The sequence below is a fragment of the Erinaceus europaeus genome, chromosome 23 (assembly GCF_950295315.1).
Source record: "Erinaceus europaeus chromosome 23, mEriEur2.1, whole genome shotgun sequence".
Classification (NCBI taxonomy): domain Eukaryota; kingdom Metazoa; phylum Chordata; class Mammalia; order Eulipotyphla; family Erinaceidae; genus Erinaceus; species Erinaceus europaeus.
The window spans coordinates 8,384,676-8,398,896 of NC_080184.1; positions in this window are offsets into that span (position 1 = coordinate 8,384,676).

Consider the following 14,221-nt stretch of genomic DNA (forward strand, 5'->3'; position numbering starts at 1 on the left):
CACATATGACTGAGTTCACCTACCTTTCACTATTCACCTACCATTCACTGTTCTCCTTTTTAAAATTCCACTTAACATGATCCCATGTTGTAGCAAGAGATTTCATCATTTCTTACCAAAAGTAGTGTTCTATTTTCCGTATATTCCACATCTTTCTTAAGCACATAGCTGTTGTTTGCACCAAATGTTGATATTATAAATATTGCTACAATGAACGTAGGCATACATAAGTCTCTTCAAATGGGTTTATATATGTGCATGTATGTGTAAATATGGTGTGTGTGGTTTGTGAGGGGTGAAGAATTATTTTTAATATTTTGAGAAATTTCCAAGGGGCTGGGTGGTAGAGCGCTAGGTTAAGCTCACATGTTACAATGTGCAGGGACCCTGGTTCAAACCCCCAGGCCCCAACTGCAGGGGTAAAGTTTTGTGAGTGGTGAAGCAGGGATGTAGGTGTGTCTCTGTTTCTCACCCTCTCTAGCAGCCCCTTTGCTCTCAATTTCTGGCTGTCTCTATCCAATAAATAAATAAAGATAGGGGCTGGGTGGTAGGTAGCACAGCAGGTTAAGTGCAAAGTTATGGTGCAAAGTGCAAAGACCAGCATAAAAATCCCAGTTGGAGCCCCTGGCTCCCCATCAGCAGAGGGGTTGCTTCACAAGTGGTGAAGCAGTTTTGCAGGTGTCTATCTTTCCCCCTCTGTCTTCTCCTCTTTCGATTTCTCTCTGTCCTATCTAACAACAACAACAGCTGTAACAACCAAAATAAGGGCAACAAAATGGGAAAAGTGGCCTCCAGGAGCAGTGGATTTGTAATGCAGGCACCAAGCCCCAGCAATAACCCTGGAGGCAAAATAAATATAAAAAGGAAAAAAAAATTCCACTGTTTTTCCCAGGGACTGGGGAACATTACATTCAACCAGCTTTGTAGAAGGAGCTCCCTTTTCACACATCTTTGCCAACACTTGTTGCCTGATGTATGATACTCTGGGTGTGAGGTGGTAACTGTTGTCTTGATTTGCATTTCTCTAATACTCAGTCACCTTGAGCATCTTTTCATATACCTGTTGGTCATCTGAATGTCCTCTTCTGTAGCAAGAGCAGATCCTCTTTCCATTTATTAATTGGGTTGTCATTGTTGCTGAATTCTTTGTATATTCTAGTTATCAGTCTGCTTTTTTTTTATTCTCTTTTGTTGCCCTTGTTGTAGTTATTGATGTCGTTTTGATGTTGTTGTTGTTGGATAGGACAGAGAGAAATGGAGAGAGGAGGGGAAGATAGAGAAGGGGAGAGAAAGATAGACACCTGCAGACCTGCTTCACTGCCTGTGAAGGGAACCCCCTGCAGGTGGGGAAGCGGGGCTCAAATGGGGATCCTTACGGTCCTTGTGCTTTGCGCCACCTGTGCTTAAACCGCTGTGCTACCACCTGACTCCCTATCAGTCTGATTTTACGACTTGTAAATATTTTCTCATGTTCCATAGGATGTCTTTTCATTTTGGTGACGGTTTATTTTCTGTGCAGAAGCTTTTCAGTTTGATGTAAATTCATTGATTTGTGTTTACTTTTGTTTTCTTTGCTGTAGTACTTGGGTCACAAAGATATTATCAGAACAAATCTAATGGAGTGCTTTGCCTATGTTTTCTACATACATTCTGACTACCCATCCAATATCCAAGTCTTTTTGACTTTTGTTCATGGTGAGATTGTGCTTTTATTTTTCTACATGTAGCTCTCAGAATCGATTGGGCCGATTTGCTACCAAGTTAAGGTGGCTGTCCATGCTCCATTTGGACAAGTCCCCTTAATCTCTAGTAACAATACACCCAAGGAAGGGCTGTCTCACTGTGAAGATCATAGGCTCTGACTTTAGTTCACAGAAATTCATTTCTTGAACCTGCCTACGTCTGCTATATATATATAATTTCAGTCTAGTCTCTCATATTTTGCATCCAACTTATACTAACTGGTAGATTTTCAGGATTCCAAGGTTCTTTATTCAATAAAAATAACTCCCACTATCCTGTGGTAGTTCCCACACCCTCCAATGATTTCCCAATGATGTTTATTACCCCATTCTGAGGGCTCAACTACTGAAGGAGACTGCTATTCTGTCACCTTCTGTGTGGTTTCTTCACTATTTTACTATTGTAGAGACTTTTAAACTGATTTAAATGGTTTTCTTTGAAGATTATACTGCAAACCGATCATGTTCTCCTGAGCAAGCGAACAATAATTCTGCCTCATTAATCAATTATGAACCTTCCCCGATGAAAATTTGCATAGTATATATTTGAGCCAACTCTCAGATCAGTATGTGTTGCCTTTCTTACTGTGCATGATTTTAGCACGTTAAGATAGTGCATAGTGAATGAAGTGTTATTCTAGCAGACAATCTATTCACTGTTTTCAAGATTGTAGCTAACATATAGTAACAGTGGTCTATTTAGTGGTGTTGTGAAATAATATTCCTAGTAACCCATTGCCTTAAGTCTCAAATTGTGATAGTTTTCCCCACAATTTAAGTATATCATTATGTCATTTTCTCCTTTTTAACTAGTTAGTAGATTAAAATATTAATTATGGTGGTCTGGGCATTAGCGTAGGGATCCTGGTTCTAGCCCCTGGATCCCCAGCTGCAGGGGAGTCGCTTCCCAGGCGGTGAAGCAGGTCTGCAGGTGTCTATCTTTCTCTCCCCATCTCTGTCTTCCCCTCCTCCTTCGATTTCTCTCTGTTCTATCCAACAACAACAGCAGTAATAACAACAATAGTAATCATGACAACAATAAGCAACAAGGGGGAAAATGGCCTCCAGGAGCAATGGATTCATGGTGCAGGCACCGAGCCCCGGCAGTAATACTGGAGGCTATATATATATTATGGTGTTTATAGAGATGACTGAGCAGACCATGTAGGACTTTCCTGTACCACATACGGACTGGTCTTCAACATGAATGAGACATTTAGATAAAAGTGGCAATTGTTACATGTTATTATTGAGAGATTTGGTAAGCTTGCTTTATAATACCACTACATGGAATACATCTTGTATAACCATTGTGTTTGTAGGAACATTAAATAGCCCTTGTTATTAGTGCAAATCTTAAAACTACTCACTCCAAAGTCATAAATGCCCTTAAGTCCCCATTTTAACTTCACCAATAGCCCTGTGTACATAATTCCATCTAATAGGGTTTTGATCTTATATAACCCCACAAGTCTAAAACACCTCTCTTTAGTTTGATTACTAGAACTATCAAGATTTAGCAAATAAATTTCAAAGCTTGCATCCCCAGACCCTAATAAAGGCATGTGCACTAAGTCTTAAATCATTTTTTTAAATTTACAACTTATGTAAAGTGAACAGGCAATACAGTATTATTTGTATAACAGATACTACAGAAGAAAAATAATCTAGCATTATTGCAGTGGTGCCGACTGAATTTAGATAGGTAAATAAACTTGTTTGAATTCCTAACTATTCTGTTTCTCATCACTTCATTTCCAGAAACATGCATCGCAAATATTTTTCTTCTTTGAATGGATACAATATTCTCATTTTCCAAGTTTAATTCCATGTGGAATTTTCCATATATTGTGACTTTGTTATTGTTACAAGCTGAGAAAAAGAAAGGTCCTCTCTATTTGATTTTTTTTTTACCCTGACCACCCTCCCTTGCCCACCCCCCACTCTACCCCCCCTTTTTAACCCATGACATTTTAATTGAGTCCACAATGATATTCCTAAGATCAGTGTTGAATAACTACTGAGCTGGCGTAATAGCTTATTTGAATAGTACATTGACACAGGTTCGAGCCCAGTCCTCACTACATTGAAGGAAGCTTCTTCAGTGTTAGTCTTTTTCTTTCTCCTTCTCAGTCCCTGTTTAAAAAGAAAGAGAAGGAAACAGTGTTACGTAACTACTACCTCCCCCCACCCCCCCGTTTTATGGTAGCATGTCTTGCATTAAATATTTAATTTTTTTCTGTGTGGTATAAAGTAGTATTCTTCTGGAGTCAGGCGGTAGCACAGTGGGTTAAGCGCATGTGGCGCAAAGTGCAAGGATCAGTTAGGATCCCGGTTCAAGCCCCCGGCTTCCCACCTGCAGGGGAGTCGCTTCACAAGCAGTGAAGCAGGTCTGCGGGTGTCTCTCTGTCTCTCTTCCTTTCTATCTCCCCCTTCTCTCTCAATTTCTCTCTGTCTCTATCCAATAACAAATACATTAAAAAAAAAAAAAAAGTAGTATTCTTCTGCATGATTTTCCAGTTCTCACAATAACACTGAAAAGACTTTCTCCATTATATGTTCTTATCTCCCTTACTGTAAATTAGTTGTTTACATTAGTTTTCATATGTTTTGTAAAGTATTTATTGATTGGCTAAAGACAGACATTGAGAAAATAGGGAAAGATAGAGAATAAGACACCTGCAGCACTGCTTTGCCACCTGAGAAACTTAACCCCCAGCATATGAGTACTGAAGGCTTGTACCCCCCAGTCCTTGTGCGTCGTAATGTGCTATCTACCAGGAACGTCACTGCCTTCCCCACCACCACCATATGTGTGTTTATATCTGTACCTTCTTTTGGTAGTTGCCAGGGTTTTGACTGGAGCTTCATGCCTGCATGATTCCACTATCCCTGCTAGACTCTGTTTTTAGGCAGAATGGGAAAGATACAGAAGACAGAGGGACCACAAGACTGCTCCATCCACCCATACCCTTTGTATAGCACTCTATTGTGACTGAGGGTTTGGATTTATGACCTAGTGCACATGCCTTTAAAAGTCCTTGTAATGGCAAGATGTGTGTGTTAGCAGATGAGCTATTTCTGATCCCTGTATTTGCATTTTCAGTCACCATCTGCTAATCTTTATTCTAGATTTTATCCCTGTATCAAGCTATTGTGATTATTATGACTTTTTGGATTTTTTTCTTTTTCTTTATTTCCTTTTGTTGTCCTTCTTTTATTGTTGTAGTTATTATTGATGTTGTTGTTGTTGGATAGTACAGAGAAATGGAGAGAGGAAGGGAAGACAGAGAGGAGGAGAGAAAGACAGACACTGCAGACCTGCTTCGCCGCTTGTGAAGTGACTCCCCTGCAGGCAGGGAGCCGGGGGCTCGAATCGGGATTCTTACGCCGGTCCTTGTGCTTAGCACCACCTGCGCTTAACCCGCTGGGCTACAACCTGACTATGCCCATGACTTTTATAGTAGTTTGAACTTGAGACAGGCTAGGAGATACTACTTCTTGGAAAACATTTTATTCCACCATTGTGGTTTGCAGGAACATTATATTGACTAGTGCTGGGCTGACCTGACCTGACCATGCTCCAAGGTATTGAATCATACAAGTGCAAGAAGCCAGATGCGTTTATCAATGAATTAAAAAGCAAAAATGGGGGTAAATTGATGTGCATGTTTCTAGGAATGATTTCTTTATTATGAGGGAAAGATAGCATTGCTCAGTCTGGCATAAAGCGATGCAGAGGTTTGAACCTGAAACTGAACCCTCTGGCATGCAAGTTAGTACTCTAGCTGGCTGACCTCAGTGTATATGCTTTTAAGGTTTCAGTGCACCTGTCATGGTCATCAGGCCCCCAGGCAAGCTTTGTGGGTGAGCTATCTGAAATAGCTCCCAGCCACTTGCTGCATTTTTTTTTTAATTCTGCCATAGATCTTGCCAAGAACTGAAATCACAGCCTGTGTCCACTGACCCATTTATAGTTCTGCCCTACCGAAAATAAAAGCTTTGCTCACTAGGCGTTGTGCCAGTGAGGCACAGCCATCTGGAGTGGGAACACCTTTTCTGACCCATTTTCACACACACACACACACACACACACACACACACACACACACACACACACACACTCCAGAGGCCTTGCAGTTTCTCCCCTGATAGACACTTCCCCAGTCACTGCTCAGAGAAGGCAGAAGAAATCACCACTGTCAAAAGTCAGGCGTCGCACAGCAAGTTAAGCGCACGTGGCACAAAGCGCAAGGACTGTCATAAGTAAGGATCCCGGTTCGAGCCTCTGGCTCCCCACCTGCAGGGGAGTCACTTCACAGGTGATAAAGCAGGTCTGCACGTGTCTGTCTTCCCCTCCTCTCTCCATTTCTCTGTCCTATCCAACAATGATGGTGAAGCAGGTCTGCAGGTTTCTATCTTTCTCTCCCCTTCTCTGTCCTCCCTTTTCTGCCCTTGTGTCTCCTTCTCCATCTTAGGAATCAAAATCAATCTTAGCTCCAGTTCCTCTGAAACCCCAGGAACTGGTACAGGTGCCAAAGCAAAAACAGAGGTGACTGAAACTCCAGAGCCTAAGGAATGCCTACCTTCAGCTACAGGGTAACCTCCAATGGCTGCCACAGTGCTTCAGTTAACACCAAGATCAATTGTGTCAGCAGTTCTGGAGTGAGTACCCAAATTTGGAGCAGTGTCTGAAGTCCCAGAAGCAGAGATGGTTGCAGTACCCCAGTTGGGAGAGCTATTTATGGAGCCAATCGAGGCTCAACACCAGTTCCTGATCCCCACATTCAACCTACTGCCCCAATAGGACTCTTTCCTCTTCCCATAATTGATTCTTTTCTTTTTAAAATATATACCTTTAGGGAGCCGGGTGGTGGTGCAACAGGTTAAGCGCACATGGCAGAAAGTGCATGGACGGCATCAGGATCCCGGTTCGAGCCCCCAGCTCCCCACCTGCAGGGGGGTCACTTCACAGGCAGTGAAAGCAGGTCTGCAGGTGTCTTTCTCTCCCCCTCTCTGTCTTCCCCTCCTCTCTAGAGTTCTCTCTGTCTTATCCAACAACAGCAGTAGCAATAACAACAATGACGCTAAAAAAACAAGGGCAACAAAAGGGGAAAATGAATAAATAAAGTTTTTTTAAAAATTAAAATATTACTTTATTGGTGCCATATATATATTATACATGTTATATATCATATTAATATATTATTAATATATACTATTAATACATATATATTATTTATAAAATGGGAATATTGACAAGACTGTAGGGTAATAGGGTTACATTTCCACACAATGCCCCACCCCAGAGCTTTATATCCCATCCCATGCCCTACCTTGATATTTTCCCTATTCTTTACCTCTCTGGGAGTATGGACCCAGGATCATTGTGGGGTGCAGAAGGTGGAAGGTCTAACTTCCCCACTGAACATGGGCATTGGCAGGTCGATCCATACTCCCAGCATGTCTTTCTCTTTCCCTAGTGGTGCAGGGCTCTGGGGAATCGGCGCTCCAGAACACATGATGGGGTCCTCTGCCCAAGGAAGTCGAGTTGGCATCATGGTATCATCTGGAACCTGGTGATTGAGATTCCCAGGTTGAAAGCAGCTTCCTTGCAGAGCTCACACCAGGTGTTATCTCCAAGCCACCATCTTGGCTCTGCCCCCAAAAATGTTGGTGCCTTATATTTTTAATTTAAATATACTACATTCAAGTAGTTTATCATTTAAAATCATACACTCCATGTGCATCAAGTACATTCACAATATTGCGGGGTCTTTTATTTTGCCCCCAGGGTTATCACTGGGGTTCAGTGCCTGTACTACCAATTCACTGTTCTTGCTGGCCATTTTTTTTCCTTCTATTTTATTTGAAAGGGCAGAGATAAATTGAGAGGGGCTGGGGAGATAGTTTGAGGAAGAGAAAGACACCCGCAGACTCTTTGTGAAGTGTCCCCACTGAAGGTGGGGACTGGGGGCTCAAAATGGGGTCTTTGCACATAGTACTATGTGTGCTTAACTGGGTATGCTGCCACCCTGCTCCCTTGTGTGATCTTCAATCTAACTGAAAAATATTTTATCTTCCAAAAGGAAATGCTGTACTAAAGGCACTCACTCCCTATAATTCATACCCTACACACTACTACCCTTTTTTTCTGTGTTGTTTTTCCTACAAAATCTTGAAATTGGTGGCTTTTTGTATCTCTTATGTAGTTTTAAGTGGGCTAGTTATTTTGTTTGGAAGTGATATTTTGTCAGGACCGGGCAGTGGCATACCTGGATAAGTGCACATGTTACCATGTGTAAGGATCTGGGTTCAAGCCCCAGGTCGCCACCTGAAGGGGGTGGTGGTTGGGAGTTTCAGAAGCAGTGAAGCAGATCTCCAAGTCCTTCTCTCTCTCTCTCTCTCTCTCTCTAAATGCATATATATATATATATTCCATTCTCTCTAAATTTCTCTCTGTCCTATCAGATTAAATTTTTTTAACTTGATAAAAAATTTGAAAAGAAATATTTTGTTCTTTGAAGGAGAAGTTCAAATAAATATATATGATATAAATCTTGAAGTCCTGTTAGTGACTCTGCACAATACTAAGTGAGCAGAGATAGAAGACAGAGGGAAATGTGTGGCTTTTCTTGTGGCCAAATCCAAACCAAGAAGAATAGAGGTAGCTGAAAAAGAAAAACCACAAACTGAAAGTATTTCTCATAACTCATGGCCAAAGAAACCCCTCTAGAAAGTCATTTTAAAAGAAAAAAAAAATGTGTAATTCTAAGGAAAGAAAAAAGATGCCAGTGGAAAATTATAATTTCATGTGCTTTTTCATTTTTTAAATTTTTATTTATTTATTGGCTAGACAGTCAGAAATTGAGAGGGAAGGGGGAGATAGAAGAGATACAGATCCTTTTACCAACTATGACATCATCTCCCCAGATAATCACTTGGATCCACCGGCATATCATAAGATTTCAGGCTCAGGGGAAAAAAGAAAAGAAAAAACAAACAACTAGTATAGCCACAGGCCCTTTGGAATATAACTAAAATATGCCTACTAGCTATCTACAAAATGGAGAACCCCCCAACTCTTCATCTGCACTATTCCAGCCTTTAGGTCCATGATTGGTCAACAATTTGTTTGGCTTTGTATATTCACTCTTTTCTTTTTCTTTTTTTTTTTAATTTTTATTTTATTCCCTTTTGTTGCCCTTGTTTTATTGTTGTAGTTATTATTGTTGTTATTGATGTCATTGTTGTTGGATAGGACAGAGAAAAATGGAGAGAGGAGGGGAAGACAGAAAGATAGACACCTGCAGACCTGCTTCACCGCTTATGAAGCGACTCCCCTGCAGGTGGGGAGCCGGGGACTCGAACCGGGATACTTACGCCAGTCCTTGCTTCACGCCAGGTGCGCTTAACTCGCTGTGCTACCACCTGACTCCCATTAACTCTCTTTTCAACCACCAGGTTCCAGATGCTAGCATGATGCCGACCAGACTTCCCTGGACAGACAGCCCCACCAATGTGTCCTGAAGCTCTGCTTCCCCAGAGCCCTTCTCCACTAGGGAAAGAAAGAGACAGGCTGGGAGTATTGATCGACCTGTCAGTGCCCATGTTCAGTGGGGAAGCAATTACAGAAGCCAGACCTTCCACCTTCTGCATCCCACAATGATCTTGGGTCCATACTCCCAGAGGGTTAAAGAATAGGAAAGCTATCAGGGGAGGGAATGGGATACGGAGTTCTGGTGGTGGGAATTGTGTGGAGTTGTACCCCTCTTATCCTATGGTTTTGTCAGTGTTTCCTTTTTATAAATAAATAATTAGAAAAAAGAAGAGAGACAGAACAGTCTTCATTGTAAATGAGTATTGAATCTTGTTGATTGTTTGCTCAGCATCTATTGATATACTCATGTGACGTTTAAATCTTTCTTTTATGTTGATTTGATGGATGGCATTGGTTGATTTTCATAGATGGCTTTGAAATTGAGACTACTATGAGCATTTCTCAATATAATAAAGCACATATACAATAAACCCATGTTTATATTGTACTCAACAGTGAAAAACTAAAAGCGTTACCCTGAAATTAGGAGTGCCCACTCTCACAACTACTATTCAACATAGTCCTTCGTAGAGCAATCAGGCAACAAATTAATATTGAAGAAATTCAATATGGAAAGGAAGAAGCTATCACTATTGGTATAGTCATGACAGCATACATTTAAAAAACACATCAATAAATTCAGTGATATGGCAGGATGTAAATCAATATACATAGTTTCTATACACAAATCATGAGTCAGAGAAAAAGGCAATGAAGGAAGCAAGAAGGAGGAGGAGGAAGAGGAGAGAGAGAGAAACACCTGCATCACTGCTTCACTACCTGCTAAGCTTTCCCATGCAGAAAGGGACTGGGGGCTCAAACCTGGGTCCTTGTGCATTGTAACATGTGCACTCAACCAGGTACACCACCACTCAGCCCTGAAAATAATACTTTCAATTGGAAAGAGTGTCCGAACAGTTAGTGTGATGGGTCTAAACCTTTCCCTCTGTGTACAGCTGTTTATAAACTGGGGTTAAGGATTGTGAGCATGTGCCCCTCTGGAATCTTTCGGACCCAGGAAGAATCATTGGTTCATGAGTCTTGTTCTTCCTTCAGTATCAGTGATATATATAGGATTATATGAAGAACTTCTTGTGTGTGTGTGTGTGTGTTTGTTTTCCTTCCCTTTCTTTAAAAATTTTCTTTATTAGGGCATTAATGTTTTACAGTCAACAGTAAATACAATAGTTTGTACATGCATAACATTTCCCAGTTTTCCATGTAACAGTACAACCCCCACTAGGTCCTCTGTCATCCTTTTCCAGGACCTGTACTCTTCCTGCTGCCCCACCCACCCCAGAATCTTTCACTTTGGTGCAATACACCAACTCCAGTTCAGGTTCTACTTGTGTTTTCTCTTCTGATCTTGTTTTTCAACTTCTGCCTGAGAGTGAGATCATCCCATATTCATCCTTCTGTATCTGACTTATTTCACTTGAGCTTGATTGAGTTTGATTTCTCAATTCAAGATGGGCTGAAAACAGTAAAATCACTATTTTTAATAGCTGAGTAGTATTCCATTGTATATATATATATATATTACAACTTACTCAGCCAAGTGGACCTGTTGTTAGACACCTGGGTTGCTTCCAGGTTTTGGCTATTACAAATTGTACTGCTATGAACATAGGTATACACAGATCTTTTGGGATGGGTGTGTTGGGTTCCTTAGGATATATCCCCAGAAGAGAAATTGCAGGGTAGGTCCATTTCTAGCCTTCTGAGAGTTGTCAAGACTGCTCTCCACAGAGGCTGGACCAATTTACATTCCCACCAGCAGTGCAGGAGGGTTCCTTTGACCCCACAACCTCTCCAGAATTTGCTGCTGCTATGTTCTCTGATGTATGACATTCTCACAGGAGTGAAGTGGTATCTCATTGTTGTCTTTATTTGCATTTTTCTGATAATCAAAGACTTGGAGCATTTTTCAAGTGTTTCTCGGCCTTTTGGATCTCCTGTGGTAAATATTCTGTCCATGACCTCTCCCCATTTTTAGATGGGGTTATTTATTTTCTTGTCGAGTTTGGCAAGCTCTTTATATATTTTGTTTATTAGCCTCCTGTCTAGCAGGATACAGTAGTCTTGATTGAAAACCTTTCTCATTGAGCACTCGAGAGATATCTTGCCATTCTCTTCTGGCCTGGAGTGTTTGTGTGGAGAAGTCTGCTGCTAATCTTACGGGTTTTCCTCTGTAGGTGACTCTTTGTTTTTCTCTTGCAGTCTTCAGGATCCTTTCTTTATCCTTATTCCTTTTCATTCTAAATATGATGTGTCTTGGTATCTTTAAGTCTGGGTTAATTCTGTTTGGGACCCTTGGGGCTTCTTGAACCTTTGTTTGTTGTTGTTGTTTTTTTTTTTTTGTTATCTAGATTAGAAAAATTCTCAGCCATTACCTGTAGAATGCTTTCTTCCCCTCCCTGTATTTCTTCCTCTGGTAAGCCAATATGTGTATATTATTTATTTTGAAGTCATCCCACATTGCTGTTTTCAGTATCTCTTATTCTCTTTTTGAGATCTCCTTTTAAATTTTTAAAAAATATTTATTTATCCCTTTTGCTGCCCTTTTTTTTTAAATGTTGTAGTAGTTATTTTTGTTGTTGTTATTGATGTCATTGTTGTTAGATAAGACCAAGAGAAATGGAGAGAGGAGGAGAAGACAGAGAGGGACAGAGAAAGATAGACACCTGCAGACCTGCTTTACTGCCTGTGAAGCGACTACCCTGCAGGTGGGGAGCTGGGGGTTTGAACCAGGATCCTGATGCAGGTCAGTGCACTTCACACCATACGCACTTAACACACTGCACTACCACCCGACTCCTGTCTTACTTCTTTTTTTTAATTTTATTTATTGGTTCATGAGAAATTATAGGAGAGAGAGAAAGAACCAGATATAACTCTGGTACATGTGCTGCCAGGGCCTGAACTCAGGACCTCATGCTTGAGAGTCCAATGCCTTATCCACTGCGCCACCCCCCAGACCATGTCTTACTTCTTTTTTAGTTGTCTGTAATTCTTCCTCAATCTTGCTGATTCTGTTTTTAGCCTCATTTATTCTATTCTCTCTCCCCTCTACTGTTTTCTATAGTTCATCTATTTTATTACCCTTTTCTGAAAGTGTTTTAGCTTGCTCAACTAGTTGTATTCTTTAGCTCAACTTTTTTAGCTTTCAGCTCTCTAACAACCTTGATATAACTAGTGTCTTCTTCTGGAGTTTCATTTTTTGTTTCTACATTTCTGATGACAATTCTTTCAAACTCTTATTCTCTCCTGTGACTATTTCCTTAACTAGCATTTAGATGTTGACCTCATTATTCTGTGCTTCAGCCTTTGAGGGGCTTTTAGCTGGACTTTTGTCCTGGTTTATTTCTCCAATATTTTCTCTCAGTTTAACCATTCTATATAGTATGTTAACCATTCTATATAGTATGTTATGAGGTCCCTCTCTCAGTACTTTTCAAATTACTAGTCACTCTTGCCTGGATTGACTTTTGTCTAAATAAGGTACTTAAAGAGTTCACAGTTGTGGAAATTAACAGCTGTTTCAACATTATTTCAATCCCTGTTCCTAAGCACAGTGGCTGTTAAAGCCTCTTTTGTTCTTTTTCTTCCCTGTAGGCTATGGGAGCCTGAGGGCTTTTAAAATATAAGTAGGTGCACAATTTGTAGTAGACAAAATCTGGAAGCAATCCAGGTGTCCAACAACAGATGAGTGGCTGAGCAAGTTGTCGTATAAGTGCACAATGGAATACTTCTTCTTCTTCTAGCGTTTGCCCTTCTTCTGTACTGGAATACTACTCAGCTATAAGAAATGATGACTTCACCATTTTCAGCTGATCTTGGATGGACCTTGAAAAATTCATGTTAAGTGAAATAAGTCAGAAATAGAAAGAGGGTGGTATGGGAAATGACACAATGGATAAAGTACTGAATTCTCCAGCATGAGGTCCTGAGTTCAATCCCACAGTAATATCTGGTTCTTTCTCTCTCTCTTCCTATCTTTCTCATTAATAAATAAAATCTTAAAAAAAAAAAAAAGAAAGAAACAGAGGAGGAATATGGAATGATCTCACTCTCAGGCACAAGTTGAAAAGCAAGATCAGAAAACACAAGTAGAACCTGAATTGGAATTGGCGTAGTGCACCAAAGTAAAAGATTCTGGGGTGGGTGGGGGCTGGGGAGAATACAGGTCCAAAAAGCATGACAGAGGACCCAGTCGGGTTTATACTGTTATATGGAAAATTGAGAAATGTTATGGATGTACAAACTATTGTATTTATTGTTGAATGTAAAACATTAATTCCCCAGTAAAGAAATTATATATATGGGCTTCTTAGCATAATCATTCACTCCTGACCAAGATACAAAGCATGGTGGGGGAGAGATCACACAGTGGTTATGCAAAGAGACTCTCACACCCCAAGGATCCAAAGTCCCTGGCTCAATTCAGCTTCTCTGCCAAGTCAGGCAGCACTACTGGGCCCTGTGAGTTTCTAAACAAGTCCCATTTATATAGTCTGTGGGTTCTGAGGCAATTATTCACCATGTTCTCATCAGGAGAACAATGTGGAAAGGTTCCCACTATACAACCCCACTGCTATGCCACCGAGGTGTACCTCTTCTCCTGAGTTCCCTGGTCAGTTCTCTGTCTCCCAGTGTCAGCACAGGGCCTCCCGCCTGCTGCTCCAGCCTCTGAGGGCAGTAGCAGTGGAGACTCACAGTTGCAGTTGGTGAGTCTTAGGGGAGTCCTCTCCTCCCTTCAGCAGTGTTTTTGTTGGTAAAACAGACTGGAGGTGGTGCCTCAACCGGTAAACTGCCAGACTGTTACCAGCCGCTCAGGAGTAGAAAGGGGCTTTAGCCCCAGGAATCTCTCCTTAGGCTC